General features: G+C 42.0%; 2 long non-coding RNA genes across 3 annotated transcripts; one reads left to right on the top strand and one right to left on the bottom strand.

Annotated features, from left to right (window-relative positions):
- Positions 1–5,895: 5,895 nt before the first annotated feature.
- LOC309539877 lies at positions 5,896–12,808 on the bottom strand. Of its 2 annotated transcripts, none has more exons than XR_014223020.1 (2): positions 12,522–12,808; positions 5,896–6,893 (listed from the first exon to the last, which is right to left on the bottom strand). It is a non-coding gene; the product is annotated as an uncharacterized lncRNA (long non-coding RNA). The 2 variants fall into 2 exon arrangements; XR_014223021.1 differs by lacking the exon at positions 12,522–12,808 and adding an exon at positions 10,416–12,271.
- Positions 12,809–12,886: 78 nt separating this feature from the next.
- Positions 12,887–20,000, top strand: LOC309539878. Its single transcript, XR_014223022.1, has 3 exons — positions 12,887–13,021; positions 14,565–14,616; positions 19,899–20,000. It is a non-coding gene; the product is annotated as an uncharacterized lncRNA (long non-coding RNA).
- The last annotated feature ends 7,278 nt before the right edge of the window (positions 20,001–27,278 follow it).

Raw genomic sequence — 27,278 nt, 5'->3', positions numbered from 1 at the left:
GGGCAAGGGAGGAAACAGAGAGCGAGGGGGAGGAGGCAGAGGAAAAGATGAGTGATGACGACGACCCGAGATCTCCGAGTCTTTCCAGTGAATCAGAAGATTCACAGAAAGGAGCACCAGTGGCCAGGGCAAGGGGGGAGCCTATGGGGACACCCCAGGGAGATAGAGCCAGAGGGGACTCAGAGGAGAGCAGTTGGAAATCGGGACCAGCGTCACCGCCAGAGAGCAGGGAAAAGGAAGAGAGCCAGGGATCAAGCACTGGCAGCTCACAACAGGGGGGAGGGCATGAGTCAGGAGTGGCCACACCTCCATCGGGGAGCGAAGAAACGGTCAGACGGAAAGTGGAAAGTTGGGCGCGCGCGCCAAGTTCAAATGCACAGGGAAGTGACGCAGTAGGCAGCCCTGAAAGAGAGCCAGGTCCTAAAGCCCGGCGCAAGGAGACAGGAGAGTCCGGGGGGTCGGCGTCAGAAGAATCCAGGAAGGAAGAGACCCCGGGGGGCAGAGGGACCCAGAGGAGAACAGTCAGGCGGAAAAGGTGGAGCAGGGCTAGGGTATTAAGTTGGTGCGCAAGGGGCGGAGACTCAGATGGGACTTCGCCGATCTAGCCATTAGACGTAGAGTTGCACGCAGCAGCTTGAGAATGGAAAATGTAACTCAATAAAGACTTTTACTAAATGATCGCTGGCTAGCGTGATCCTCTGTGAGCTAGGATCTGGAAGCAGCTCTGACAGCGGCTATTAAAGGCTTAGCGGCTTAGCGGCTAAAAGGCTATTAGCGGCTTAGCGGCTTAGAAAAAGGGGGGAGCGAAGAAAATTGCAAGATTCGCAAGACGTTTTCGTCTTGCAAAGCAAGCCCATAGGGAAATTCGTCTTGCGAAGTGCATCGAAAAACGGAAAACCCTTTCATCTAGCGGGTTTTTCGTCTTGCGAGGCATTCGTCTTGCGGGGCACCACTGTATAAAGGTAAATTCACAAAGTACCATGTGTGGTACCAGTTCCATTCAGCAACATTTTGCACATGAGTATATCTGGGCTCAGAGACGGGAACTAGAGACCCACATTGAAGGATCATCTTGCCTTTGCCACATTAGTTGAAAACAATTTCCACTGATTTAAATAGAACTTCCTTCCCAGTAATGTTAGAACTGGGTGTAATTCATACAGCAATCAGAATCCTGGATTTAAGTCACTTTGGTCCCAGTGATCACACTGTGACTAGCTCACTTTAACTGCAAGGATGAGGCATAATTGGGTTGTAGTTGCTGTCAGTGAGTTGTCAAGCAACTTGTCAAGAACAAGCCAAAAATCTGACAGACAGTGAGATCCCACTGGCCATCTAAGCGCAGCGATCCTGCTACCCAGGCCAATTTAAAATGACAGTCATACAGTGTCACAGGTATGGCAAAATACTTCTACATTATTTGTGGCTCTGCTTTACCCACAAGAGTTTGCTTCAGATACATTGAATTATACATAACTCAAGTTGATGGAAAAGGCCAAATATTTAGTTTACCTTTCTCTTAGGGCGTCAGTTGGCAGATTTGTGGTAGTCCTGTGTTCCACAGATTTTAAAGCTAGCCAAAATCATTAGCGATAGAACTGGATGTAGATATAAAAAATTAAGATAAACATTTCAAGATTTCTAAACACATTTCAAGACATACACACACATATAGGAGGGTATGACACACTTCCAGCATACATGAATGTGTACACATTGGGCTGTATCAAACATTGCTGCTATATGAGTGGAATAGGCTTCTTCTCATGCAACAGGCCTTTCCCTTATTCATCTCTCCCCTGCAGCCCTTCTAGTCAACCTTTAACATCTACTCCAGATGGTTCACGGGACCCTCTGGATCTTGTTTTGGGGGCACATGTAGGAGCATGATTTCAGATGCAAAGTGGAAGGGCAGCAGGACTGGAGCCCAAATCTCCCGCTTGACAATGCAACTACCCAGTGACAGAACCACAGATGCACACAGAACTCAGACTCATAATCATAGCCCTTAACATGCCCCTGTATAGAGTGCAGCCATATGCACCAGAACCAAAGCATACCAATTCTTGGAACCCCATCGCTCCAGTATACAAAAAGGTCAAGGTTCAATATCCGTGGCCATGGTCCCACAGAGAAAAGGAATGCTAAGGGTCACACCTGTGCCCACATTTCTGAGGCAGGACTGTGATATAGGCAATCTGCAGAAATGGTGCAAAGAACAGCAGTCTCAGGTAACTGCTGGCTTCGGGATGCTTTTCATTCCACCGAGCCACCTTTATCCTAACAAGTCTTTTGATCATTTGGCAGATTGCTGATAGTGTGCTGTTGTCATTGCAAAAAGGAGGAATTATTTATGGATGTAATTCCTAAGATAAAGTCCTCTGCTCTCCCTTCCTCCCACTCACCCAAACACACACTGCAACACACACACACACATGTGCCCCATGTGCAAATATCATTGTGTGGCACATATTTTCCTGCCTGCTGTGGTCTTCTGAAACAGGGGGCTTAACAGTGATTATATGCTTCCCAACAGGCATAACTTATGGATGGGATCGGTCTCATTCGTTTTTATTCAAAGCCGGAAAAGCAATAGGAGAAGGAAGAGAAAAGAGCAAGGGAGGGAGGATGGGAGGGCAGGGGAAACCATCATTGTAGCAGAAGACGAACTAATGATTTCAGATCCCAGTGTGCAAGAAATAGGATAAAGACTCCTCTTCACAACACTACCGCAAACCTTAAATAATGGAGAAATTATCTAATCAAAGTGGATAAAGAGCTTTTTTTAAAGGCAATGAACAGACTGCATATAATGAAAGAAATAACAAGGAGGGTTGTATGAATGCAATAATAGTAGTATTTTAAAAAATTAAAAAAAGATCACCACTTGCTAGAGAAGATTTCCTAATGGACCTATTTGAGAGAATAATAGATAGAAACTCTGAGTTTTCCACAGCTCCTTCCTGTGTCTCCTGAGAGCCTAGAATATAAACTCAAAGAAAAAGTTTTTGCAAGCCACACACGTTAGGCCCATAATTGCAGACTCCTTCCTCTTGGGTACTCATGAGAAAGAGCTTCAACTGTGTATGGGGAGGGGGTGGTGTTACCTCTGTTTCCATTTGCTCAATCACCAGCATTTAATTTGCAAAAAGTTAAAAAGGTTATTCTTGCTCAACAAATTATGTTTATCATATAACAATATCTCATGTGACTGAAAATGCTTTTGAATGCAATTACCTAAAGTCTTCATTTGTTTTAGTCACTTGAAAAGAAAAAGTTTGATTTTCATAGGGCCTGAGCTGGCAGAATGAAGAACCTAGTTCAGGCAGCAGATGCTGAGAGGAGGGAATGGCAGTGAGATACTGGAGGACAGAGCTGTGTGTGCCTACTCTGTCCTCCCTAAGCAGAAAATGCTGACCCAATGCCAACGTCAAAGTAAGATTCAGCTGCCTGATGGATTTTGCATGTGAAATGAGAAGGGGGAGAAACATATTGTCCTTGCCTCAGGATGAAGAATGTCTTGGGCTGGAACTACCAAGCCGCATACCGTAATCTCCAGCAAGAACAGAGCCTGTGTGAATCATTTGCCATCAAAAAACAGCCCTGAGAATCCCTTTCTGCCACTGTGCTGGGAACAGTAGCAGACAGCATGGTCAGTCACATCACTGCTTTTTAGCAGAAAGTAGATAGGGGGAGGTGAAAAGGTGGCAAGGTTGGCATGGCGCAAATGCACTCAAATGCACTCAGTGCCAATCTGATGCTCCCACTGATGCGTTTGCACCATGCTGACCTTGCTCCTCCCTAGCTAACTTCCAGTAACCAACCAGAGATCAGGTGAGTGGTGATGTCACACCAAAACCTCAGCTACTAGTTGGGAAATATCTGCTACTTCATAACCCTCCTGTCTTCTTAAAGATAAAATGTCTCACTTGAAAAATTCGTAGGTGGGCTGTGGGAATTGTGGCTCCTGTGTTTGAGCAGGGGGGGCTCCTATTTAATTGCTTCCCTCATCCTTATTTACAACCCCCAAAAAATAAACATTACATTTTAAACTTGTAACAAAGGTCATATCAAATTCAGTTGGAGAAATAGAATGCAGATACTAACCTATCCCACATATTTCCCCATACTGCCACCTGCACAATCTAGTATCAGAGAATCTAGTATCACGTTTTACAATTCCCATATTTTTCAGTGACCTGATTTACAATGACAATGCAATGGCATTGTTAGAGCAAATTAACCAGGCTGATCAAGAAAACCATCTGATTTGACTGGGTCTGCATGGCATTTTTGGTGAGGGGGAATGGAGAAAAGAAGAAGGAAAAGTTCAGTACTATTTGATATTGAGCATTATCAGCACATTACTGTATTGTAAGCCTTTTATGCTATATAATAAACGGAGCTGTCGATAAGTTAGCAAACCTCATTATCATAATGCTAAGCAATTACACCACACTGTTCATTTTCAAAGCACTCTACAAAATTAATTTGTTTAATCAAACACATTTTAAAATTGTGAGGCACCAATTTTCCTCATCTTTATGATGCTTCTGGTCCCGTGGTCATATTAACTGAACACTTAATATTCATTTTCTAGCTAACATTTAGGTTCAAGCTAATTTTAATGATTGACTAGAAACGTTTAGTATGCAATAATGTTGCTCCAACTTACAGGCAGGCTGGAATCATTTCACTTTGATAAAGTACCAGCCGATGTGCAAGCAGAGGCTCCAGGACACATACAGAGTTCTTGACGCAGCAGTGAAATGGCTTGTTCATAGCATGTTTACTATATCTGTGGGTGAACAGCTTTTCCTTTTCATTTCATTACAGTGATTTCTGAGAGTTTTATTAGGTGGTGTCTGAAACATTGCTTGTAATTCACTAGGGATCCTTTTTTAACGACTCGGAAAGGTAGGATACAACTCTTTGATTATGGATATTTTCTTCTCAATGTTGAGGAATTTATTGCATGCACAATCTCTTGGCATGACGCAAAAGAAGCTGCCTTATACTGTTGCTCTATCTAGCTTAGTACTGTCCACACTGACTGGCAGCATCTCCCCAGGGTTTCAGACAGGAAGTCTCTCCCTGCCCTGGGACCCTTGGCATGCAAGGCAGATGCTCTACCACTGAGCTGTGATCCTTCGACCAAAATGGTCATAGAGATGTCTGGTGCTGAAGAGAATGCTGTAATCGTTGCTCAAAAAGGGACACCATTAAGCAGTGTTTAGGGAGCAGGCACCTCTACCATATCTTTGGATATATTCATGTTTATTTATTTGAATGAGTAAAGGTAAAGGTAAAGGGACCCCTGACCATTAGGTCCAGTCACAGACGACTCTGGGGTTGCAGCGCTCATCTCGCTTTACTGGCCGAGGGAGCTGGTGTACATCTTCTGGGTCATGTGGCCAGCATGACTAAGCTGCTTCTGGTGAATCAGAGCAGCGCACGGAAACGCCGTTTACCTTCCCACCGGAGCAGTACCTACTTGCACTTTGACGTGCTTTCGAACTGCTGGGTTGGCAGGAGCTGGGACCAAGCAACGGGAGCTCACCCCGTCACAGGGATTTGAACCACCAACCTTCTGATCGGCAAGCCCTAGGCTCTGTGGTTTAACCCATAGCACCACCCGCGTCCCTTTAGTTGAACGAATAGGGGCCCCCAAAGGGCTGTCCACAGACCACAAATCTTCCCCTGGGACCAAGTGACACATTCTCATACAGGACTCTAAATTAGGTGGTACTGGGGGTTTGGATCAACTCTACATGGTGGCTACCTCAAAGAAATTGATTATGTAAGTTGACACCTGCCTCTTTGTTCGTCAGCTGCAGATTAAATATCTATCAGTGCAAACTATTGGTTGGCTGAGAGAGAGACAGAGATACCAAGTGATTTCTAGGCCTCATTTGATGTAGACAGGGATGTTTTTAATCATTACATGGACATCTGAGTTTAGCTACCTTTCATTGCAACAAAAAATGTTGTCTACAACAAAAACTATTCAGTCAGAATCCTGAAGCATGACAGTTCATTATTTTAAGCAGCAATAAGAAGTGAATTCTTCTCCTGTCAATCAAGCAGGCATAGTTGGTTGCATCTTATGCCAACTTAACTCGGGTTGCTCAGGTAACTGCTATGGTGGACACCTGGAATTAGATTACAGTGAATTTCTCTTCACATTTGAATTCCTGTTTAGAGTTTGAAAGCTCGACCTTCTGGGTCAAAAACTAATTTTGAAGCAGATCCACCTTGAGAATCAAGTGAGGGGCAGAACCTCATTCTGTATCAATTGCACAATGGTCAGCTGCTATTGTCACATATACTGCTCGTCCACGCCCTCTTTTGTCTCTAGGATTGGCAACTAAGGAAGGGTGAGTAGGATGACTGCGCCCATCAGGATTTGGCTCAAGCAACATCAGCTCTCAAAGCTTGTTTTATTTACACAGACCATATTGTTCATAGCGTTTCAATGCTGCTGTTTTGAGTGTACATTTGCGCCATGTTAGGATGGCACAATTCTAGTCACAATTCAATTTACCAGTTTACGGCAGAAGTGTATTTGATTTCCCACCACCTTTGCTATTCTCACTATTTCTTCTTAGCAACATACCATTTTATTAACTGTTTGATTTTCAGAAGCAAGATCTCGTGGATTTAAAATGAGAATTGCCCCCTCTAAATCAACTTGGTATCTCACTTATCTCTGGATTACATTGTCTCCTATAGATTATTTATTCTTGTTGGTTGTTCATTCATCTCTCGTTTCATGGAACACGGATTGTCCTATCTTGCCAGCAACTGTTCATTTGTGTCTGACAGCTTTGCTTTGACTTTAGTTCTTCTTAAGATCCCTGGGGCAGCATGACCTAGAAATAGCCACACGGCAGCTGAAATGAAAAGAGGTCAAGATTAGTAGTTTCCAGAGTGATTGCAGAATAACATTAAGCATAATGGGTTTTAATTTATAGAGATCTGACTAATAAGTAACATGCAAATGTTCCCTTGAAGCTACTAGGCCTTTTATTAGTCCATTTTGATGCAGCCTACAAACATTACTTTATCAAGTTCAATGCCATGATTTCATCATCCACTGATGCCAACGGTGGGAAACCTGTTGCCCTCTTGCCATTGCTGCACTGCAGTGCCCATTATCCCCATTAACTCCCATTAAGTATCCATTATCACTTGTGCTGCATAAGAACTAGAGATGACTGCATCTTCCAAAGATTGGCTTAAGATTTTTCCATCACCATCCCATCCCTCATGGGTAGAAATCATGGAAACATGCCTGGAACGAACCTGAAAATCTTGGAAGGCTTGTGCACTGCTCTATCTCTGTTGCCTTCACACACACCCAACCTCTTAACCCTAACCATCTCCTCCCTTCTTTTGGTGCGGTTGCAGCAGCAGGAGGAACAACAGAGGCTGTGTACACACCATGCCTTTAAAATATATTCAAAGCATATCCCTTTCCATTCAAAAGAGTCCTGGGAACTCTAGTTTACCCTTCACAAAACTACAGTTCTGATAATTCTTAACAAACTGCAGTTCCCTGGATTACTTGAGGAGAGGGAATGTACTCTGAACATGTTTTACAGGTGTGACAATTACACAACCAGAAAGGGCGGGGGGGGGCTTCCTCCACCTCTTCCCTCCCATCACACAGCCCAAATGACAAAATAGAAAGAGCCCCTGCAAGGATTTCACCTTCCATAGTGCTCTGGGCCATGTCCTGCTATTAGTGTGGGAAAACTGTGTAACAGAGTGGTGGGATGTGGAGTGGATTCTTATGAACTCTGACTCCAAAGCAGACTCACCTGATCTGCACCAGCCAGATCAGAGCAAGAGTCCGCTTTGGAAATTGCAGTCCATCAGATTCCATTATACATTATAACTACACCTCCGGTAGTACACATACTGACTTTAACAAAAGGAGGAAATGTAAAGAAAAATGGCATGTGTTGACTTAAAACCACTTTTACCAATTATTTCCAGTGCCAAACAAGAAGTTAAATTTGTTTGTATGTTGCAGAGGCAGTAAGCGAGGAAGGATTGCAGCTGAATAAAGCATTTGTTTGGAAGGCAGTGTTCAGCTTTTGTTCATCAGAAATTCAAATAGAAGAATAAATTATTCATATAATGACTAGAATACATATCTGCTCACACAGAGAACAACAATGTCAATAATTATGTTTTATTACTCCATCTGTCTTATAGCTGAACGGCTCCCTTCCATACTTTCTTCTACCTCTCAGAGGGAGGGGGGAACACAGAATGAAAAATCTGATATATGCAGGACAGTTTACACACCTGTATATTTGCATGTACATGTGGAGTGGTGAGCAAATCTGTCAACTTTGCTTTCTCTAACTTTTTCATTTTTCTGCCCTTAAGTTCAGTTATCCAGATTTCACATCAGTTTGCATTATTATTTTTTATGTCCTCATCATCAGCGTTTTAGGCAAACTTCTCCTCATGTACACAGTGCAGTTTTGTCTAATATACATATTTTTGCAAAGCCACTTCCTCTAATACAGTTTTTAGTAGTGTTCTCACTTTTATGCACACGTTACCTTATTATTTGCATTTTTGTACACATTACTTGGTTGGAGAATTGTGTTGCAAAATTCAAAGAAATGCAAATTTCAAAATGTGGCTGTGTTCAGAAATGGCAAATTAGGTATGTGCCCTTAAATGTGCATACAAATTTAATTTCTACGTCATCCATGTGTAGGAGTGAGCATTTCTCAATCAGAAGACTCTTTTGCTTGTATAACCTGCATGTGCAAGACAGAGGAATGAGCCCTGGGATAGCTCCTGCAGCAGTTTGTACTCTACATTATGCAGACCCCTTTCTCACTGACCTCACACAGAGCTCATAAAACTTCCAGGCTGCTACCACAGATGCAGTAATCTGAATTGTTTCTCTTTAGAATACATGTGTTTAAATTTCTAGAGTTAAAAGTATGCTTCACTCCTTTCAGCTAATTAGACCCCATATTAGGCCTGGCACTCAAACTTTGAGATGCAAAGTACCCTTTTAAGCATTGCATCCCATCAAATAGCTGTAATATATTGAAAATGGACTAGTAAGTAATATGTTAACGCCAACATTAAAAAAAAAAGTTTAGGCAATATATTGTAATTGATTTTTTTTCTTTTTTTAAAGAATAATTTTTAAAGCATCCCTGTTCTTTTGATTTAGTACCAGTTTGAGGATTCCATTGCTTTTTCTTCAGCCAAAGTATAATCACATTTGAATTATAGCCTTCTAAGGGACCTATGGTTGTGGAAATGTGAAGGTACTGCTTTACTGTGTCTCCACTAATGGTAGCCTTGTGTGGTGATTTAACACAGTCTAATAAATCTTTCTCAGACTACAATGACCCAAGGCTAATTCTGACAGCAACATTAAGTCAGATAATTTTATCAGAGCCTTGAGCAGTTCTGTTAGTTTACTTTTTCTAATGTCTTGTATTATGTTACTTCCTCGTGTGTGGGAGCTGTGGCCCTCTAGAGATGTTGTTGGACAACAACTCCCATCATCCTTGGCATCCCCTCATCTCTAACCATTGGCCATGCTGGGTGTAGCTGATGAGTCCAACAATTTTTGGAGGGTCACAAGGACCTGGTCTCTGTTTAGCATGTCTGGAACAAAAAGAGAGAATTTATGAGTTGTGGAACTCTCTCCCCAGGGAGTTGCATCTATCTCCCATGTGGATGACATTTAGACAGAAACTGAAGACAAATCTGTTCATCCAGGCTTTTGAGGCATGAATGTCAACTGAAATTTCAGTATATAATATTGCTTGTGTGTATATATGTGTGTGTGTGTGTGTGTGTTTATAAATGTATTTTTAGATACTTTTATTGTATGGATTGTTTTTCCTGTGTTGTTCATCATCCTAGACTCCCATGGGAAAGGCAGTATGGAAACTAATAATAATAATAATAATAGTCATGATACTGATGATGTTGGTGGAGATGACAGGGGCCAATAAGCAGGCATTCCTACCAATAGTGCAGAGTAGAATGGAAAATGAAACAAATAAACCCCAGAATTTTACTTGTAAAAATAAAAAGAGAGTCAAATAATCAGCTCTGAATGAAATTTCACTTTGTCACTCGTGTTTAATCCATAACTCATTTGTTTGAATTAGGTACCTGGAAGAACATGTACAGGTCATTAAAAGGTTACAGGAAAGATGGAAGGAAGAGAGCAGTCAAACTGACAGATTGAAAATATACTGGTTGTCCAATCTGTATTAGAAAGACACAAATACACATTTTAGCAGTGTTTCCATGAAAGCCTCCAGCAGTCTTAGTCTACATCATCCCACACAGAAGCCTTCAATCACAGTGATAATGGCAAGCAAAGGCAATGAGTCTGTAAAAGCAAGCAAACATACATGTTGCCTGGACTCTGGTAGTTCTTTTCGTCTGTGAGTTTCCTTTGCTGTTTCTTGTGTGCAAAAGCAAATCAGTTTCTTTCCTCCTGCTTATGATAACTAGTACCAAAGTCTGATCAGCTGCTCAGTTCCTCATGACACCATACTGATATTTAAGACTGACAGCCATCTGCTCACCTGGTCACGCCTGCTGTGCCATTTTGTAGTTCTGTTTAGTTTTAAATAGCAGTGAGGCTGCGGCAGAGCAGCTTTGAAACTTAGCCTTGGGAAAAGGTTGACAGGAGCTGAACAGCTTCTGGTTCACAATGAATCACCCCAAAGGGTCAAGGGCAAGGAAGAATGAGTCAATGAAAATGCAGGGAGACCTGACAGAAACATAGAATCATAGAATTGTAGAAGTTGGAAGGGAATCCTGAATGCCATCTAGTCCAATCCCCCACAATGGAGGAATCTTTTGCCCAATGTGGAACTTGAACCCATGGCCCTGAGATTAAGAGTCTCATGCTCTCCCAACTGAGGTATCCAACTCTTGGCAGAAGAAAATACGTGGATCAGATGCCTCTCAAGAGATGTTCTGTATAGGTGTTTATCTTCTAATGACAGAAGTATCTGAGCCACGATGGGTGAGATTCAGTGCCTGGTTTTGAAGGAAAGCATGGAAAGAACCAGTGGGTCAGTGGCTTCCTTGTCCTACTCAGTGCCGCTTCTCTTGGGTGCTGCTTGAGGCAGCTGCCTTACCCCGTGTGACTGGTGGGACACCTCTGGTTATCTCTAGATACAAACTCTATAGAAAAGGCAGGGAGGGGCATGTTGGCAATGATAGGACTCTCAAAATCCCAAAAGTGGCAGGCCCTCCACAGAATTGTGGTAGGTGGTGATGCCAGAACCTCGAAATAATTTAGTATTGAGGACACGCTATCAGTGAACAACTCATAAACAGTGGGGGTGAGTAAATGGATATTTATTATCAGATTTGATCTTAAGCAGGGATGCAGGATATAAGAAGAGGCATAACTTGGCTATTAGAGTTAATCAAACTTAGCTGCAGCAAAGAGGGATTTGGCAAAATGCTGGAAGAACAAAGAAGTTAAAGCTCAATGCACTGATGATGCTTTGATAAAAATCGCTGACAAAGTATTATCTATACCAGGCTAAACACAAATTACTTTGGGGACCCGATTTCAAAATGGCTATTTGAATATAAAGCAGAACAAAAATGATCAAACTTCAAAGGAAGCTGAGAAAACAGAGCTAATCCATTTGACCAGCAGAAGAGGCTTTTAATTCAATTTGCACCCTTTAGCTTCAGTTAGTCTCCAGTCACTCAATTCCACTCCTCTCCTGGTTCTCCCGAAGTGACTGTGCCACTAAAAATGGATGACGAGCCTACTTCCACCACTGGCTCAGTACAGTGACATAAAAGTATAGTGAAAACGCTTCATCTTGCAATAGTACTGCTGACTTGAAGCTGTGTGAACTGTGATATTTCATCTATCAAACTCTTCATCTTCTCCTGAATTTGAGGTTCACCAACATGGTATGGTAGTATGCAATCATAGGAATGTGGGAGCCTGCCTTATACTGAGCCAGACCATCTAGATCAGTAGCACTGTTCAAAACCAGGAAAGAAAAGCAAGGAGCTACATAGAGCCTGGAACCTGAGTTGTGGGGCGCTGAAACACAATTTCTAAGCACATTTGTGCTGCGGTGCGCGGCAAATCCCCCGGCTCAAGCAGCACCAAAAGAGGCACATCTAAGGATGCTCCTGGCAGCGGCGGGGGACAGAGGGATGCTCGAGGCTGCAAATGCAGAGCTGCTCATTCTATTGCTCCAACTTCTTAAACAGCTTCTCTGCCTGGCCATGTAGAGGGAGGGGGAGGAGGAGGGGGAGGCAGCAGGATCACTCCTGCTGCTGCCTCATGGAGTGAGAGTATTGTTTGGGTTCAAAGGGTTGTTTGGAGCTACAAGCAGCTCCGTATTTGCAGCGCCGATGGGGCTCTGGGAGTCTGAGCAACAGCTCCAAACAGAACCTTGGCAGCATCCACAGCGGCTTGGGGTCAGGGGAGGGGAGTTGCAGCCTCATAGCTCATCCACCCCCCACCCCACCCTCTCCTTACAGACCAGACGGGCAGGAAGCAGCCCGATCTGCAAAGCCAGCTGAGATGTGGCTGTCTATGAGGTCCTGCTTCAGCGATCGCCTTCACGTAGGGTCGGCGGGGAGGAATTTCTCCTGCTATGCCCCCAGTGGCAACCATGGCAATTTGAATGGAAATCTTTGGTGCAGGGTGCTGTGACAAGAGTTCAGAAAAATGCTTGCAATAATAACATTCTCTATCTCAGAACGTGCCCATTACTATTCGAGTTTCAAACACTGCTCAGTAGTAACTTTAGCAACTGTCAGAAGTGACTCTCCAGGATTCTCAGGCAAGGTTCTTTCCCATTCTGAATTACCGCACTTTCTGACCTCCTGACCCTCATGTACAGACCAATCATAGAGGTGCCAACCTTCCTGCTGGAGGTTACATGCAAATAAGGCCACAGAGGCCATTCCAAACACAAATCCTGGTCCTCAGATAGACTGAAGTGTCTCCTTACGATGTTGTCAGGTGAGAAGTTTAGCTCTTACCCTAGGTGGAACCAGCATGCAACTTCATTGTGAGTTTGGAAGGTGGGATAGCAGCACAGTCACATCAACCGCTACTACTGTACAACTTCTGAAGCAGTGATGGGGCTGACAAAGGAGTTCAGCATCTTCAGCACCTTTATTCTGTATTCCAAAACCATTACACATTTAGAAAACTGGAGCTATGCTGAAAAGCCAATCAGAGATAACATTCAAAACATCCACACTCGTCAATATGTTTATCTTGGCAACTAAAACATCACAAAATAAAGGCTGAGTAAAGAAGCAGGCAGGACAAATAATGCAAGCTGCTTTCCATGTCTGGGACTAGGAGGCAATGTCCAAAAGGGATGTCTGGGCAGTGATTCTTAGAGCCATTACTAAGTAGAACATTGTGCCCATCAAAGTTCATGTTGCTGTCTCGTCTTCAAAGTGTTAGGTTTCCTATTTGACTAAAATAAGAGCTCAGTGAATTATGCTTTTATCTCCTATTCTTAGGAGACATTAAAATCTTGGAATACTTCCCTCTCTTCACTTAGACTCCATCCTACACTTCCCAGGAGATGGAAACTTCTGTCTACAATATATTATCACAGAGAAGTATAAAGGATTGCCATACATTGAAATGTGCTTGAACTTATAATGGATTGTGGGTTTTAGCCCATTACTATAACATGGTTATATTGATTTACGCCACTGTGGTGTGATTGAAATTAATGCAATTAGCAGGCAAAATTCCCCCTACTTCTCATCCGTGGGTTTGTGGATCAACTGCTTGTATCCTACCTGGACTTGACTAAGTCAGTCTGGCCAATTCATCTTCCCAGGGAATTCTGGGAACTGTAACTCTGGGAATGAATAGAGGGAAGGTGTCTCCTAACAACTCTCAGCACCCTGAACAAAAAATAGGTCACAGCAGGTGCCCTGCAAGTTCTTAAGGTGGGTGCTAGATTACCTCAGTATTGAGTGATATCAGTGTGTGCACCACATCAGTACACCATACGATGTTGTACGTGATGTCAGCACATCGTGTGATGTTGGCCCCCTCAATAGTGGGGGCAAACAGGCACCTCTGTTTCCCAGGATGCTTTGGGGAAAACCATGACTTTTAAAGTTGTTATGATACTACTTTAAATGTATGATGTGGATGTGGCCCTCATCTCCTACTTCACCACAGACAATTATGAAGCTTGGCACCATCTCTACATTTGATCCAGTGCTCACAGCTACCCAGAAGAACAAGGGATGAGATCAAGCACATGACAACTGCTTCTCCTTTTCCTTCTGCTTGTCATTGCTTGCTCACTCTCACCCTCTCAGCTAGAAGTACAAGGCAGATTAGCTGGCGCTAACAGGGGAAAGATCAGAAGGGCCAGGGGGTCTTTTGTTACACACATTTATATGTAATGTATAGTCAGGCTTTGAGTAGCTTTATTATAACCACAACAGTACTTACTGGCACCAGCAGTAAGTAGAGGCTAAGTTTTCCATGACCATATCTGTATGCCATTCTGTTTTTCCATTAGGAGAAGAACTATAAGTGGTTCTAGGAAAAGTACAGGAGGAAATTGCAATCAGGTTGGTCTGAAAGTAGAAAGCAAGAATTTGTAGTCTTGTCACATAGGATAATTGCAAGCTAATGCTGCTGATATCCAGCAAGTTGAAAGCTTCAAGGAAGTAGCTGGAGTTTTGCCACAGTGCTTTGGATTTTTCTCTTAGAACAGGGTGAAGAGGGATATATATTTTCTCTGAATTTTGTGCTAGAAAACTTGAGTGAGGGGAATTCAGCAGCTAATTCTATAATCATATTTATTAAAATTTCCAATAATAACAGAATAAAAAAGATAAAGAAGAGAAGGAAAAAGAGAGACTAGTTTAAACCCTTCTTTTCATAGCCTTCTTTCTGGGACTTCCTCCTTCCCCTCCCGACTGTATTCTCCTTTCCCTAAGTTGGTTCCACAAGTTCTCATCCCCAAATTTAAGCCTAATATATTTTACTCATAAACCAATTTAAATTTACACAATCTTAACATCACTCCTCGTCTTATAATAAAACAAAATTTTCCCCCCAAGATCAGCTCTCATTCCTTCCACGAGTTCCCCCTTTCTAAAAAAGGAAAAAACGAAAACATATAGGATCAAAGTTATAAAGAATATAAGATAGAATATATAGAAAAGTTCAAAAAATTGGTTACAAAGCCTTTGGATTCTAGGATTCCCCCTCCCTTCCCCGGTTTTGATTCCCCATGTCCATTTGTCTGTATATTGTCGGCCTGGAGATCTTAAGTCCACAGCCAAATTTTTCTCAGTCCATCTTGCCGGTTTCTTCAGATTTGGTTGTTTTAATAATATTTAACTTCATAAATCCAGTCTAATAGAGGCCTTTAATTTTCCTTAATCTTTTGTTGCTCCTCCCGTTGTTCTTTCCGTGTCGTATTTAGTCATTTACTCTTTTATTTCTTGTTTTCTCAGGTTTCTGTCTTGTTCAGCTGTCAAAACATTCTTGTTTCAAAACTTAGTGTCTCTACAGAGGTTTGTTATTCAGGGACAAAGACTTACGTCCAGTTCCTTTCTTGCTTCAATAGAAGATTCTATTGTATTATGGTCACCTCTGTAGACAAAATAATATTTCAGTTCTGCAGCTTTCCCAGGAGATAAGACCTATGCACATCCCAGAGTAGTTTTCCACATACGACACTTGTAATGTCCCGAAACCCCTCTTGGGGGATTGCAATAACTTTGTATCCTCTAGTCCAAAAGTCAATTTGTTGTTTCTTTTTCCCCGACAGTTTATATCCATATTTATATCAAATTGTAACAAAATTAACCAGCAAAAAACTTGTAGCAAAGTCCTCTTTATATTTTCCAGCTTTGACAGCTCCTTTGACAGCTGTCAAATTCTCCATCTCTCTTCGCCAGGTTCTCCGAATCGCCCCGGTTCCCAGGGGGGGGTTGCCTTTTTCCTCTCACCCTCGACTCTTCTCCTCCAGCACAGTTCTTATAATTCACATCGTGGAGTTAGTAATTTTTGTCATCAATAAACTTCTAAATCGATCTTGGTTTCTCAGTCCTTGTTTTAGCATGTTTACAATCAGGGAGGGGACTGACTTCCTTTTTGGATCCCCTCCCGCTCGTGCCAAATCCGGAAAAAATTTTCTTTTTTCCTCCTTTTATACCCGGTTGCCCAATTACTCACGGGTTGTTGTTAATTGTCCGAATTTCCTTTGGAAGAAGCCAGCGCTCTCCGCCGGATGGCATGCGGCTGCGCCCGGCAGGGGAAGCGGAGGACTCAAAGCACCACGCCACTCCCCGGCGCCCGATCCGTAGCCTTTAAAAAGGCTCCTTCACGAGCCGGGAGGGCGATAACGGTGCCAGCCGAGTCACCATGTCCACGGGATCCGTTCCCGTGGTTTTTAAGGGTCCCCGCGTCGCCGGCGCGGTAGGACCCGACCCCTGCCGAGCCGACTCCCTCCGGAGCTCGGAGGGAGTCCGCCATTCGGCGATGGCGCTAACCCGGAAGTCAGCAGCTAATTCTAAAGCAGTCATAGTAGTACCAAAAGGAGTATACAGTCACCTCTGTCTTAAATGAGTTTTGAACAAGAATTGTTACCTCCCATGGAGTTTATTATAGGCTGAGTTGTATTATTGAATACAACTCTTCCCCAGCGTTTTATAATTACACGCAAATTGGCCTATATTTATAGGCTCAAATATCAGGGTGCTGTGGGTGGTACATTTGAAAAGGCTCACAATCATACCTTCCTAAAATCCCTCTGTACCCCCTAAACATCTAACCCTTGAGAACAAAATGCCCAATCAAGGGGGATACATGAGAGATAGCTACACTTGCCCTTTTTATTCTACTCCACCAGAATCCTGGATGAACAAATGCTTCAAAATCCAGCCTGCAACAGTATGCCTCAAGTGAGGGATTTTGTTCTAGAGATAGATAGCAGGGCTGTGCATGGTCTCATTGGTCCAGTTTAGGGCCTGATCAATAACTTCGAAGCAGTTCCAGTCTGACCTGGGATGATCCAGGGATGATCAAGCCTGGATCAGAGGCCTTGCACAATGTTTAGTTAGCATTTAAATTCTAATTACTGCTAGTTACTGAGGGTGTGCATTTCTGGGTGCAGAGCGTATAGCTATTTGCAGCTGACAACAGAGCAACAAACAGACCCATCCCCTGATTTACAATGGATTTTTTTCAGTGTCTGAATAGGGCTATTAAGATTGAGCTGTGTGCTGCTGAGCAATATTTCCTAAATATACAACTAACGTTTGTTCTCTTTCTAAACAATGACTGAAAATCTGCTGTGCAATGAGTGCATTCAGATCAGGGGTCAGCAACCTTTTTCAACCATGGGCCAGTCCACCATCCCTCAAACCATGTGGGGGGCCGGACTATATTTTGAAATAAAAATATGAACGAATTCCTATGCCACACAAATAACAAAGATGCATTTGAAATAAAAGCACACATTCTACTCATGTAAAAACACCAGGCAGGTCCCACAAATAACCCAGAGATGCATTTTAAATAAAAGGATACCTTCTACTCATATAAAAACATGCTGATTCCCGGACTGTCCGCTGGATTGAGAAGGCGATTGGGCCACATCTGGCCCCCGGACCTTAGGTTGCCTATCCCTGATTTAGATGTTGCTCAAAACCTTTGCATACAAAAAAAGCCCCCAACTCCCCCTCCCCCTCCTTAGGCTCAGCCCTATAATGCTTAGTGTTTATGATACATAAAATATCATGTATTTATCCTAAGTTAGCAAGGCATTTTTCTTTTAGAAATCTAGAATCTCGGGCCTTCCAACAAAAGAGAAAATCCCCTCCTTTGGATTTTCAGCTTCATATATCAAAACTTTATAGTTGTATAGGAGGAGGATTTATTATTGGCAGAAGGCACATGAGGGAGTTGGGGGAAATGTACAATTGAAAAATCATAGTTGGGTAATATTTAAAATGTTAATTAATGGGGGTGTCAAAACAAATTTTTAAATGCATACATCTGAAGCTGACTGGCCCACTGAATCCATCAGCACTGGAAATGAAAAAGGAATATTTCTCACTTCAGAAGAAGGTCACAAAGACTATTTGGGAATGCACATCCAACAGTCTCAGGACAATAAAAAATGACTGGATATGAGAAGATCTTCCCACTGAATTCTAACCAAGGAATTGTTATATCTCTTGATAGAAAAAAGCAGGCAATACAAGCAAACCCCAGAAAATCAGAAATGGTTGTGGCACAGGGTAGAAATAAAAGTGTATGAGAAAAGATCCTATCAATAGTAACTGCAGTTAAAAAAGACATGATGAGTAAGCTTTCATGCCATTTCAGGGTCCCCAGTTTAAATAAGAGTCCTACTGTCAGCAAGCAAGTACAGTAGCTCATTCTCTGCAGAGTTATAAATAACGGAGGAAGCCAAGTGAATAGATGATATCTAATCTCACTTGTGGCCTGTTCCCAGTTTAATAGAATTTGTGATTTCCATGGACAGCAGAGTGCAGACTCAATGCCAAGCATCTGTCCTGGACTGGCTTTATTTCAAGTGAAAATAATGAGTAGCAATGTGTTGCTAGCCAAGGTGAGAAAGATAAACTGGGTTAGAGTTTAGAATCAATATTAAACACTGAGAAAGCCTAGCTCTGTATGACAGAAAATTCTTGAGTTTTTAGATGAGATTTTCCTCCCTGAAAAATGCCTCATAAAATGCTGGGAACATTCTGTGAAGGTATTGTGGCAGAGCCCCCAAACCCTAAGGGGACCACTGCAGTGATGGCCAACAAATTGATTTGTTCCAGCAGGCGTTAAGCAACATGGTGCATTTTGGATGCTGCTGGACTCGAATTCCCATCAGCCCCAGCCAGCATGGCCAATGACCAGAGATGATAGAAGTTGTAGTCCAGCAACATCTAGAAGGCTCCACATTGGCTGTCCTTGTGCTAGGAAGAACTGGTGCTGCTTGCTGCAGAGTTATCAAGGGGTTGGGACATTCCTGTCCTTATCAAAAACCAATGGAAACAGATGTAGATCCTGCTTTGTGGAGCCCAAGTACTGAGAGGCGTAATTCTGGGGCTATCGGTGTCAAGCATTCCAATGGGCTATCATCCGATATCCAATTCCAGTTTGTTGAGCTCAGTTACTAATGTGAGTTGTACACAAAGTTCTCCCAGAAATGTTGCATGGGAGAATCTCTCTCATATTAGAATTTGGAGTCACCCACTGTAAGTAATTGACACTATAATTAATTTGTAATTGACAATGCATAATTCATTTCTCATTTGAAATCTGCTCTTTCCTGAATTTTTATATGCACTTCTCCAACCAAAGAATGCATCTAGAAATGTGCATATAGGTGGGAATAATGTACAAAAATTACTTCTGTTAAGGGGAACCTGCTTGCAAAAAATGCTTATTCCAGACAAAAAGTGTACTTATGTGGTACAAAAATACATATATTATAGGAAAATGCATCCAACTTTTCATGTGGAGTTGTTCTTTTGCAAAACATATATTTCATAGCACCATAGAATTGCAGAGCTGGAAGGGACCCCAAGGGTAATATATACATTGTGTTGAGAGCAAACCGAACTTAATAATGGGGAAATGAGAAGTGTAGAGAAAGCAAAATTTACAAATGTATAAATCTCTGCTCTTCCGAGCTCTGCAAAAATGTAAATGGTGGCTGCCACACCCAGCTGCCTACTGCTCATTCAACTGGGCCATGAGTTAAAGGGAGACCCAGCCAGGCTTCAGTGGTGTGCTCTGGCTGGAGTGCTTAGGCCCCAACAGTTGCCCAAGAGTCCTGTACGATACTTATGCTGTGTCCTGCTCTCACTTACAGTGACTATCTCCAGTTGGGGGAGGGATCTGGAAGATCAACTGTCCTAACACAAAGAAGCAAGAAGGCATTGCACTAAAAATAAATCAGGAAAGTGTTCCATGCAGGAACTCCCTTTTCCCACCACCACTTTATTTCTAGTTTTATAATTGGAAAATAGTTTTTTTGTTACTCTATGGACATTTTTGTGCACATTTTCTTGTTGGCACCTGTCAGTTTCAGGAGACAATGTTAGAGTGTTCTTTAGGGGGGGTGAAGTCAAACTGTTGGAGAGTTACAGCACCTGCTGTGGCTGTAGAGATTGATATGGAAGAAACATGTTTTGCTGCATATGGGGCAGATGAAGGTGGCTGGTTGTGCTGCTTCAGGGGCAACACGGTGTGTTTCTCTCTCTCTGCACTTCTCCCAGTGGTGATTCCTCCTCTGGTCACTGCTGTGGATACCCAATCTGACTGTTTGTCTCAAGTCATTGTGATCGTCTGCAAGGGATTTCCATACAGTCTTCTTACATCTTCCAAATTCTGAAAAGTATTGTAGTATAGTGCAAAATACATGCATGCTAAATGAGGCGATTAATGATGTTTTCATTTTTTTAAAAACCCCACTAAAGTGCCGCCCCCCCAAAAATGTTGTCCATCTGCTGTGAATCATCTTAGCTGTTTCTCCGGCCTGTTCCATTTACTGTTAACCCTCTATCTGAAAATAAATGTTTCTTGGTGTTCTATTTTTAACACGTTTGTTTCATCTTTACTATACTCACAAGAGTCTTTTGGGAAGATGTAGCTAAGCAACAAACTTGACTTGAGACACATAGCTTGTTCTGAAAAGTGGGGCTGACTTTCCTAGAAATTTATTTTTTTCACTTTTCTGGGACAGGATAATTCATTTGGGAATTATATTATCTTCCCAGTTTCTCGACCCCCAGCATCTATCATCCTCTCCTTTTCCCCTCCTAGTTCCAAGGCTGCAGCCCTTCATCTTGAAATAAGTGAGGATCAATCAACATGTGTGCAGTGTATTTTGTAGGCAGTCGAGCTGTTAATAGAGAAATGCAATAGGTTATCCTCAGAATGAAATATCCCCAGGTATCGAAGCCCATGGGAGTGCTCTAGTGCTGCTCTGGACAAAGTAGCTTGCAGTTTCTCAGTGCAACCCAGGCAAGCATATGCCATTTATTGCCTTTGCATGTTCACTCTGCCCAGCATGGTCACATGAATTGACTCGTACCTAGATCATTAAGGCAATAGAGAATGTTGGGGGTATCTTAAATGGTCTGCCTTGCCAGACCTGACACCCTCAAAGCTCCTTGTTTGTCAGTGTCAAGGTCTCCCAGCTTCCAGAAATAAAAGCCAGATTACTGAGTAAACTTCTGCGTCGTCATTCACCTAATGGGTAAGAGTGTGTGTACAAGATTAGTGCTAGACTACTATATTGCCACTTCACTTAAGGAGAAAAAACCCTGCCATAGTCTGATGGGACATTGATCTGGGACATGTTGCCTCCTAGGTATGCCGTTGACTATTGCAATATGAAAAATGAACAGAATTTCTGCTGCTAACTAACAGCCAACATAATGAGCTTATTCAATTAGTCTTTTGCGATTGTGCTGCTGTGCACAGAGGGAGAAAAAAAACACCACATAACATGGTCTTTCTGCTGCTTCTTCTTCTCCACAACTTATTACCATGCAAATTAGGAGCTTTAAAGGGTGTAGCTTTAGGGACGCTAAATGAAAGCGTCTTGAGAAAACAATTTTCCTGAGAAAACCTTCCACGGTAGCTAATCGATCTGGTAGAGGAATGGGCCATCATGAATGTTAGACTTGGGCCATTAAAATTTGCATTTTTCTCAAAATAAAACAGACATATGAAAACTATACCAGAATGTTTGAGGCAAAACAAATATTGTAAAACATTCTCCCTTTGAGTTAACTGCCTCAATGCCTTCTGTGCTTTAGGCTTGCTATGCAAAATAGTAACTTGCTTATTAAAGTTTTAAAACTGAACAAAGCCTATTGTAACGTGCATTGCTTCAGAAAGAATAGAAAGAATGTCTTTAAATGTGAACTGAATCAAATTTCCCCCTACAATTCTACCCTTAGATGATCTCATATGAAATAATGTATGGAAAATCTGGCAATGCACAGATTCTGGAGCAAACCCTGCATTGGTTCAGAAAGAGCAGATCAGGTGTATCTGCTTCCAAGTTGAGGCACACTTGATTCCTCCCCATCCCTACTCTGCTTTAGAGGTAAACAATTATAGAGGGTGTGTTTGTGCCACATTTATGGCTAGCCAGAAATCCTGATAATTCTGTACCAGGAACTCAACCTACCACTTCCATCCAGGCATAGCCAATATGATAGCTGACTTAGGAGGTGGGGGTACTCTTCTCACAACCTACTACCATCTTGCTCTTCACTTCTGAAACAGTCAAAGTAGATCACTTTGATACAATTTGGATTCAATCAGGATGCATAGACAGCTTGTCCAGCAGCATCTCAAACAAATATGTGGAGAGGCTATGTAACTAGTTGATGAAATTTCACGGAGTACTTTCTGTCCCTACTTATTGTACTATGCTACACGACACAAGTGGTGTTGTAACTATGTATTTAATTCTTAGGGCTACTCATGAAAGTCAGTTTCTTTTTTAAAAACAAAACTTCTGAAATAGCAAAAAGGGTGTGTTGAGCTCATTCGGTAGAGCACGAGACTCTTCATCTCAAGGTTGTGGGTTCAAGCCTCATGCTGGGTAAAATGATTCATGCCTTGCAGAGGTTGGACTAAATGAGCCTCATGTTCCCTTCCAGCTCCAAAATTCTGTGATTCTAGGGGTGCTTGGACCAGTGGGGAAAAAGTCTGGAGTATTTCAAGCAGCTTGCACTTGAAGTATAATGACCCCATCCAGCTCTTGAAACAAGTGCTGGTGAATTTGGTACTTATTCTCTGAAAAGAAGTTTCAAGTATATCTAAGGTTTGTTGTTAAAACACTTAGAATCTTGGTTGTCAATTTGGGAAAGTGTATAAAAGGCATCAGTTGAAGTTACCACCAAATTCTTAAATATTTCTTTCAACTCCTTTCAAAAGGAAGCATTTAAAAACATATTGGACAGTTCTTTTATAATCAGTTTCATTTTATCTGTCCCCTGTGGCCAATCCACCAACAAAAAGTAATTAAAAACTTATCTTCCTTTTTAATGCAGGAGAGCCTACACAGTGTAATTCTTGATTAAACAATTAATATGACCAGATGAATGAAAAGAAAGAAAATGTTCACACAGATTCATAGCTGGGCTACCTAAAGTGATTACTATATGCCATATTCTTGATTAATTTCAGAAACTGGATGAGGAATGCTTGAGGTTTGAGCTGGGCATCCATGTGATAGTATAGTCTATAGGAAAACATAAGGGTCCACATAGTCAAGTTAATAGGGCATGGAGGTTTTGTGGGGAAAGAACTAACAAGTATAATGTTGACTACACTGATCCACAAAAACTGGTGAAAAGTCAAGAAGAGGAAGATACAGGAGGTAACTATGGGGGTGGCCTGCATGTAAGGAAGTGCAGAAAAAGAGGGATATGAATAGCAGACATGACATGGAGTGAAGGTGACAATGGGTGCAAGGCAGGGCTGGAGAAGAAAGAAGTGGCTTCCGTGATGGGGTTGGGAAGGTGAAAGGTAGCTTAGCAGCTGCATGGGGTGGAAGCAGAAACTCTAGGGGGTCAGCATAGTGGGAGTAGGGAGGTTGGTACGTAGAGTGAGTACAGCTCCTAGCAATGACATAACCACTTCCAAACTTCACCCAGGTAGGGCCATTCTCCATACTGTCTCAGTTGTTCACACTGAATCATACTGAGCAACTTTGAAACATAGCCCCACTCCAGGAAGCAATAATAGAACTCAGGAAAGTCAGTTGGCCACAGCTGTTACCAGTCTCCTCCTCTGGAACAACATTCTGGCTGGCAGAGCACCTAAGAACAGGGTGAGCAAGCAGATGGAATGGCCTCTCTCCTGTCCAAGGACCGCTCACCAGCAGCAATGGGGGATGACAGAGCAGGCCACTGTCTACTTATACATTTAGATTTTTCTGGGAACTGGAGTTTCTAACAGCCTCTTTCAAGTTAGCACTCCAGCGAGAGACCTGTGGTGGTACCCTGCTAAGTGCCAGCTTTGGGGAAATTGGTAGGGATTCAGAGAGTCCCATCTACACACAGGTTCTGTTTATTTGGGGTTTTACCCCAAACCACATTGATAGCCTCTTTCCCAGTGTAAAGGGTAGTCGTGTTCTTGAAACTGTGCATAAAACTTTGGCTAGGGAGGGTAAATTCATGTCTAGATAATTTTGTCTGAAGAAAAAAACCCTAGTTCAATTTTAAAGCCAGAGGAGGAGGGTGCTAACTCTACACAGAGCCGCTAAATCAAATCATACAAGCTCTGAGCTACTGTATATAATAATGTAATTACTGTAGTGACATGATGAATTGTGACATTACTGCTACAACGGTTAAGGCAGGCATAATGTAGCATGACTGACCTAGCTGGACATGTGCAATATTTCTTACTCTTCCATGCCTAAATGGGAGTAATATATTTATGCCCCCTAAACAAACAGGAGCTTGATCCAATTCATAAATTTATTTTCAGGAAGAGATTAGAAAATCTTCAGCCACCCCACAGTAGCAACTGAATTATAACTCACAGAAGATTCTGAAACATGTTACTGTGAAAACAGCTGGTATCCAAAATGGATAGCCTGGATACTAGAAGGAAGGGAAAGCAGAAATTAACTCTTGATGTGCAAGATGGCTGTAAACTGGTCTCTGGATAGAGGATCACCATTTTTGTATAACAGAAGGGAACCATTTATATCAGGTCTTACTTCCATTAATTTTCTTATATCAACCACTGGGCAGAAGCAAGGGGCAGCTTTTAAGTCAGGAGTGGATCCTTTCCCCCGACTGATCAGTTTTTGAGAAAAGTACTCTCACCTTAACATCAGATTGTTAAAGATGTACGGTCGTACCTTGGATCTCGAATGCCTTGCGACTCAAACGTTTTGGCTCTCAAACACCGCAAACCCAGAAGTGATTGTTCTGGTTTGTAAATGTTTTTTGGAAGCTGAACATCCAACACAGCTTCCACAGTTTCCAGTTGAGTGCAGGAAACTCCTGCAGCCAATCAGAAGCTGCACCTTGGTTTTCAAACGTTTTCAGAAGTCGAACGAACCTCTGGAATGGATTCTGTAACCAAGGTATTTCACTGTGCAGGAGCCCTTTTGCTTTAGTTGTGGAAGGCTCAACCATGTGTTCTCCAATACCCCATGGTAGACTGTGTCAGCCAGCTCCACCAACAGGGCACAGCTCAGTCATCCGGGCCTGTCATTGGCCCATATAAATTTCAAATTCAGGTGGGCAATCCCACCAGCTTGTCCTTGGTCGGCCAAGGACAAAAGTGACATCAGCTAACCATGCAGGGTTGAAGGCCTGCCTCCTTCTACTCCTCATGAACATTTTTTAAATTTACTTTGGGACTTAGGGTGCAATCATATACTCACTTAACTGGAGTATGTTCCATTGAACTCAATGGAGCTTACATCTAAGTAGATGAACTGTGACTCTAATTTCTGAATTTTTGGACATGGAATCATTTCTGAATTTAGAATTATTTTCGTGCCTAATTTTAGATAAAAGTAACATGTTAAATGTTCGATTTAAGTAAATTCCCTTTCAAGTTTTCAAAGGGAAATCTGTTTCTATGCCTTAGCTTTATATTTAAAATTTCATATTTAATATTTTAAGCCCCTAGAGAAACTCAGACTGGTGCGCATTTTGTATCTGATAGCTAAGTGGCATAGAGGAAAAATAGTGAACTGCTCCCCTTATCAAGCAATTTTTACACTATCTGTCTCTTTCCAGCCATCAGAAATGTTTCTTTCTTCTTCAGTAAGTTGTTGTTGTTATGATTAATTATACAGTTAAAAACTAGTGCACTCCACTTAATGCAACAAATACAGCAGATGCTAGTATGAATAAAACAATGTAAAACTAAATGGTGAGTAAGCAAAATTAAAGACTTAGATGTTTTTAATATCCTGTTGAAAGCCACCCAGAGTAACTGGGGAGGCCTGGCCAGATCGGCGGGGTATAAGTAATAAATTAGTAGTAGTAGTTGTTGTAGTATATGTAGACCAAGTAGAAAAGTTGATAGTAGTAAGTTGAAGGAACCTAGGGAAGCCTGAGTTAATCTTGGTAACAATTAGGACTGCATTTTTCCATTAAAAATTGTTACCAAAAAAAAGTTGTGTCAAAATAAAGTCGTATACACATTTCACAGGTGAGAATTTGCACACAAAAGTATATTGAATCTACTACTACTGGGAGTTTTATTTTTAATATAGAACTGCCTTACTATTATAAATGCTGCCTGAGTTCCAAAGAGCTGTTGGGGTCAGAGAAGGGGTTGCATTAGCTCAGTAAAAGTTGTGACTTTTTTTAAACAGCTGTTGTATCAAAACTTGTTTGTCATGGGACATGGCTGGGAGAGTGCTGTTGGAGAAAAAGGAGTCTAAAGGTCCCTTTGGCTCACACAGCTAGTTTCACAGTTCTTTGGAGCTTGGTTGCGGTGTTATCAGATGACATTGAAAACACTACAACCTTACCTCCAATCTATGGCGTGCTGTGATTATTTTTAGAAGAATCAAATGTGCAATCTATGCCACAGGTCCAATTTGCAATTTTATGAAGGTAACTTCTCTCACAGCTACAGTCATAAATCATTCTCAGTCGGCGCACATTTACAGTCTGTCCAGATTTAAAAACCCCTCTTAGACCTACTGTTGGCAATAGAACATACATTCAGAAGTACAAGTGTACTCTGTGGTGTCACTTATCTCAGCATGTCATTGCTCAAAAATGCCAAAGCTGCAGTCCCAAACACACCGGCAGTGAGATTGTCTGTAGGTTTATCAGTAAATCTAGCAGTGGCGGAAGGAACAGGTTGGTAAAAACCATGAAAAGAAAGATCTGATGGATCCATTCATCATTGATTTAGAACAGTTGTTTTCTTTAACTAATAGATAAATAATGCCAGTAGTATTGCAGAGGTCTGCTTGTGCGACTCTTGTGCTCTTATTTTCAAATGTATGATGGTGACAGTTTGTGATGTTTAATATTTTTCTGCTGTTTTAAAATGGTGATGTGCCTATGGAGGATAAGAACGCTTCTTAAAATGGCAGCCTGGCTACTCACTCTTCTTCGAAGTGATTAAAAAGCCCACTGGCCTGAAGAAGACATGGAGGGGGAGTAATATATCCCAGACATCTTTTAAAAACCTCTTTTAGCCCTAAGTGTGTGTGTGTTGCCAAGAGAGAACATTCACA

Source organism: Podarcis vaucheri, assembly GCF_965113315.1.
Source record: "Podarcis vaucheri genome assembly, chromosome: 8".
NCBI lineage: Eukaryota > Metazoa > Chordata > Lepidosauria > Squamata > Lacertidae > Podarcis > Podarcis vaucheri.
Note: the sequence above shows the minus strand (reverse complement) of the source record. Positions and strands in the feature narration are given on the sequence as shown.